This window comes from Suricata suricatta, chromosome 13 (genome assembly GCF_006229205.1).
Source record: "Suricata suricatta isolate VVHF042 chromosome 13, meerkat_22Aug2017_6uvM2_HiC, whole genome shotgun sequence".
NCBI lineage: Eukaryota > Metazoa > Chordata > Mammalia > Carnivora > Herpestidae > Suricata > Suricata suricatta.
The window spans coordinates 23,961,961-23,967,960 of record NC_043712.1 but is presented as its reverse complement, the minus strand read 5'-3'; the positions used below and the strand labels follow the sequence as shown (position 1 = coordinate 23,967,960).

The 6,000-nt window shown below is 37.6% G+C and overlaps 1 long non-coding RNA gene across 1 annotated transcript in view; it reads right to left on the bottom strand.

Annotated features, from left to right (window-relative positions):
- Positions 1-248: 248 nt before the first annotated feature.
- Positions 249-6,000, bottom strand: part of LOC115276582 — a 40,115-nt gene continuing 34,363 nt past the window's right edge. Inside the window, exon 4 of the long non-coding RNA XR_003902009.1 lies at positions 249-776. This is a non-coding gene — a long non-coding RNA (uncharacterized LOC115276582). The remainder of the gene's footprint in view (positions 777-6,000) is intronic.

The window sequence follows — 6,000 nt, the reverse complement described above, 5'->3', positions numbered from 1 at the left end:
GCAAGCCCTCACTGCACATATGTGGAACCTAAAACCCGAAAAGGGGAAGGGACTTCACAAAGACCACACAGTTTAGGGCAGGCTTAGTCCTCACAACTACAATGCCTTGTCTTTTGATGTCCAGCCTTAATTTTGGGAGATCTTCTTCTACCTCTTTAACATACTTGTCTCAAAAATGGCAGAAGAGAGGGGTTAATACCTTGCCTATGATTATGAAGATAATAAATAATGAAAGAAAGCAATTAAGCTAGGATTGTTTGATTCTATTTTTTTTCTGTTCTTTTGTTTTGGGAGAACAAATCAATGCTAAGAATCACTCATGTCCCATGAGGGAAACTCATCTCTCAAGTACCTTGAAGTATCCTTAAACATCTTGACATGTCTTTTAAACATGACTTATAGCAAACTTTATTCTTGAGAAAAATATCCCCGTTGATCTTTGTCTTGTCCACTCTTCAAAGGCTTTTATGTGACTAGATTGCATATATATGGCTGGAAGTCCTTTGAGGAAGTACTTGAACTGCTGCAGTGACTTCTACTGTCTGTATTGCATCCAGTGCCTCAATTCTTCACATAGCTGGGAAGATCTGTCACATGTTTATGCTATTTTGACAGTAGCTGAACTGAAATAATCCAGAGGCAAGCAATATTGCTTCTCTCTAACTGGCATAGCCATGGAGCAGGGAGGTTCAGGATTAGTCATTAAATGGCTGGAACAATCAGCTTGGATGCCTGTCTTGACAGAGGCATGGAGCAAGGCCACAAGAGAATTTTGTCTGAATGGGGACAAGGACATAGGAAAGCAGAGGCTGTTATCATTGATACATTCCAGGCACCAGTGAACTATTTCATGCAGTATCTGAAGAAGAAGGAACTTGGAAGTTCGTCTACTCCTAAACACCTCTGAATTGAAGGAGACTAAGGGCTGAAGAGGGTCTTCTCTCGTGGTTATTAAAACAGATAGAACTTAGAACTTCTCTTATCCAGAGTTTGAGTCTCTGGTTTAAGCATGTTTTCAGGCTAAGTACGGGTAAGGTGAAATGATTATTTACACAAAGAAGTAATCAATGCAATAATTTGATAAACTGTGCCCTTACAGGGTTTGCATACAGTTCTCCTGACTCAGGGATTCAGATACTGTTTAGTATCTAATTCAACTGCCATCCCCCACCTCTTCACTGGTGAATAAAACTCTGATTTTATTCATGTGGCCATGTGCACAGGTCCAGATAACCAATCATAATTGGTGTGATCTAGTCATGACAATGCCATTTCATTTCATCAATGATTTACTCAGAGTTGATCAGACAACCCAGTTCTGGCCAATGAGACATGAAGAGAAGACACTCGGGACTTCATGACTCAGAGCTGCAGCACCTACCTTGTGACCACAAAAGGAGACACTGCATACAAACTGAAAATGGTAAAGACAAAGGACCAAAGGAACCAGAGTCCTTGATAGCATTACTTAGCTGGCAACCAAATCTGGGTCCTCAAGTCTCTAGGTAGCATGCTAATTCAACAGCAAATGGCCTTACAGTTTGAGCCATTAATATTGTCACTTGCAGCTTCCCTTATTTTAAATATATATAAAAAAAATTTCCAATGATGGTTAAAACCTTGCAAACTAATTTACTCATTAATGGGCTAGTACATTCCCCCAAAGCAGAAACTGTTAGGCCTTTTGTTCTTATACTCCCAAGGAGTAGGTCAGAGTCTGCCACTGTGTGGATACTCACTAAATGCGTGAAGCATAAATACATACAAACCTATATAGACAAATAAATTGCAGGGTAAAGTTTGGATGGGCGTGACTAAACTTTTTTTGAGAACCTAACACAAGCCAGCCTTTATCATGGTGGATTTCCCAAACCAGTATGGTACCAAGGACAAGTCAGTATGAGCTGTCTACCCTGGGTGCAGGCAGTAGGCGGTGCATTGTCTGGAAGGTATTTTAAAACAATACCGCAAATTGGTCTGCTCTTTATTAGCACCATGAGCCAGAAATTCTAAACAGTGTCTGTGATACACTATTCCTCCCCAAGAAAAATGTTTTGTTAGTCTAAATTCTAAACAATTGTTGTGATTAGTTTTGAGTTTTAATAATATACATGTAAGCTTTAAATTAACACTGTTTTGTTACTTATCCTTCAATAAACATATTCTACACGGAAGTTAATTCAGAGAACTCCCAGCTATCCCAGCAGCACCCAGCAGGCCGTGGGCATTCATGTTAAGATTATGTTTGTGACAGTTTAGAACAATTCCAGTTCACATCCCTAGCGCTTCTGGCCTTACCGACTATCCTTATATTTAAATGGGTGATTCTAAATGAACATCAACAACATAGTGAGTGAAGTTGATGAAGAAACAAACCTAAAGTTATCACATATCTGACATTCGGGGTGACCAGTTGGAAGAATTATTTTGCATTAAAACTTAAAACAGAGCAAAGGTATAGGATGTTATGTTATTGGCTAGTAAGTGCAAATTTGAGCTCATAAATGAAATATTACTCTGCATTTGAATTTTTCTGGTTTGAATTTTTAGATGAGGTTAATTAGACACCAAATATATTACTTACAAAGAGTCAGAATCAGCCTGATCAATGTACCTTAAAACACCATGCTTTAAAATTAGTCCCTGAAGTTTAGCACAACACAATTGTGGAAAGGGTCATTAACTATACAAGGAAATTTATATTTTGCATAAGAAAAAGAGTCAAATTTCAAGGAAGAATGCACAAGAAGCAATAAAAGATGTTGGTTTGACATTGGTAGGACAAATCAAAAGGACAAAAGGATGTTTGACTGCCTCAATCATTTTCTCATGGAATTTGTTCTAAAGCACCTGATTAAATAATGAGTTGACATTGAATAATGTCAATATTAGTTATTATGTATTATGATTTTTAGAGAAGATTTTATAAAATGTAAGACGTTTTGGATACATTTTCTGGTAATTTTAGTGGGATTTTTTTTTTTAATTTCAAAGGAGATTTTAGATTATATATGTTTATTATTACATATGTTTGGTTTCAAACATATATAATCTGTGTAACAACTTCTGGAATTTATTGTGTAATGGTGTTTTTATGAATCTGCCAAATTTATTCTACGTATAATATTTTCTTCACTATTTGTATACCTATTGGTTCTAATGAAAGACAATTTTTGAAATTAAATTCAAATAAAGAAATCTTGATCAATTTTCAGAGAACATAGATTGATAAGTTGGCTATCCTGTCTAATGAATGTAAATAGACAAGGAAGACCAAATTTGACAAAGTTATTGACATATCTGCACAAGGTATAAAAACAAACTTTATTGTTATTGTGTAAATGAAATGTAGGTGTAAGCTTTTTCCCTTAACAATATATTAATGTGATCTAAAAGTATTAATCCTTTAATTTTTTTACTTTTTTATAATATATTTTTATTGGCATGATTATACGTGTGTGTGTGTGTGTATGTGTGTTCATAGAAAAAATTTACTGTCTGTATTTTTCTTGCTGCTATTATTATTCATACAGTTTATGGTTATTACTGAAGATCATTTGGTTGCTTAGAGGATGGCGGTGTTCAAAAACCCTGCCTTTATGTGTCAGATCTGCTAGGCTCACCACTCTTCAGCAGCTGTATTTTACAAATGAGAAAACCAAAACGCAGCAAAATTAAATGTGCCAGGCCCCAAATTTAAGAACTATCATGAAGACTGTCCTTCATGAGGATTCAGATGACCGCTATCCGTAGGGCCTATAGTTCACCAATTCAGCCCATGGTTGAGTGCAGCGTGGGGTAAAGTTAACTGGAAGCTGAAGGAGGGAACATTGTGGTCACCTTCATGTGTATTCATAAATGTTACTTGAATATAAGTCAATCCCATTCTAAAGCCTTTCACCCAGAGTCCTTTGCTTCACCCAAACAAGTTTTTCCACTAAAAAATAAATATCAACTGTGAAACAGCCTATTTATGTAAGCAAAAACATTATCTAATCCTCATTTATTATGATTCATACATATACAATGTACTTGATTATACTTTTTGGTAATGTTACATTTCTAGTAAAGTTTATTAAAAACAGAACTCTTCAAGAGATGCAAAGGGAATCGCTGTGAAAATCCACAATAAAGCCCATATTCCCAGCCTCATTCCTCTAGTTAATGTCGTTCTTAAAGATATACCCAGGAAAGGCATAAGGGGCCCTTTCTCAGTTGTGTTATACTATATGCAGTTTCCATGGGAATACATACTCAGGAGATGAAATCATGAAGTACTCTAGAAGGTGCTAATATCTCAATGGAGCATAATAACCCGCTGAAAATATCTACGTTCACATAAAATGTGGCAAAAGGGAACAATGGAAATTTGAGGGAGGAGAGAGAATAAGCATCTAATATGGCAATCCAAGTTGATACTAATGCCACGCCAGGCTAGGTTTAAAGCTGTATGTAATAACAGTGAGTCACATGTAATATTAAAGTACCACTGGCTGCAATTTAATTTGGTCAGGGTCAGTATTTACCCTTGGAATACTCAAGTTTCTCTCTTTCTTTCAAACCTTCTTCCTGAATCCTGTAGAATTTCAACCCAATGATTCTTTTTTCATAATTTTTTCTATCATTGTCATTATTTTCCATCTACAAATCTGTGTTAATTTTCATGATGTAAGTACCAGGTGATTTACAAAGATCATTTATATTTTAGAATACACTTATAATGTGGAAATTACGTTCTTTTATGTTTTGCTGCTAAGGAAATTGAGAGTCAGAGAGGTCAACATAGCTCATAAGCAGAATGAGGACTTGAACCCTGGGTCCCTCTGATACTACACCCCACTTCCTTGTTGATGTCATGGTGCATGAGTCTCTGGATTCATCTATTTCAGATTTGGTAGCTTACAAACATCCTATGAAGTGAGACAGTTTCTTGTAGGTATAATAGGAATTCTAGTTCAGCTTCAAGCTATCCCAGTAGAGCCAATCAGTCAGGAAGAAAGTACATTAAGAGTCTTCTCTATGAGTCAGATGCCATGAAAGATTTGGCTAAAAGACAGAAGGTTCAGAAGATATGTATCTAAAGGGAAGGCAGAAGAGGAAAGGAGAATACCACAGAGAAGGTATCTCAGAATGTTCCCTGCTGGGCCCCAGGAACTCACGTCTAAGCCCCGTGGAGAGAGACTGGGAGTCCCAGCTAAAGAAGCTCTTCTCATGAAGGGCTCTGATACATGAGTCCTGGCTAGGCTGGCCAGACTACAAACTGCAGAGCTGGACAATGCACCCCAACCTAGCACCGCACAGAAAATGATACATGGTTTAGGGATCAATTGGGGTCAATTATCTGCAATTAACAAATAGACTCAATAAAGAGTAATGGCTCAGGGCGCCTGGGTGGCTCAGTAGGTTAAGCGTCTGACTTCGGTTCAGGTCATGATCTCACAGTTTGTGGGTTCAAATCCCGCATCTTGTTCTGTGCTGACAGCTCATAGCCTGGAGCCTGCTTCAGATTCTGGGTCTCCCTCTCTCTCTGCTCCTGCCCCTCTCAAAAATACATAAACATAAAAAATTGTTTGTAAAATAAAAAAATTAAAACATTTTTTAAAAGTATAATGGCTCAAGCATATAAGTGTTTCTTGTTTGCTTGCTTTTAGTTTTATTTATATTTTTGGTGTGTGTGTGTGTGTGTGTGTGTGTGTGCATGCACACACTCAGAAATAGTACAAGGTTGGCTGTCTAGGCTGGCAGAATGATTCTGGTCACAAGTCATTTGAGGATCTAGTCTCTTTCACCTTGAACATATAGTTTTCAACATTGTCTCAGGTGCCACATCTAACCAGGGGATGGGGAGAGCAGAGAGAATCACCCAGGAGAAGTTCGATGAACCAGGCCTGAAAGTGACGCCCCTTACATCCACACATCCACTCACATCTGCTAGTTTGAAATCCAGTCAAATGGCCAAATCTAACTGTGGAGGAGCCTGGGAAGGACAGGCTTGCTGGG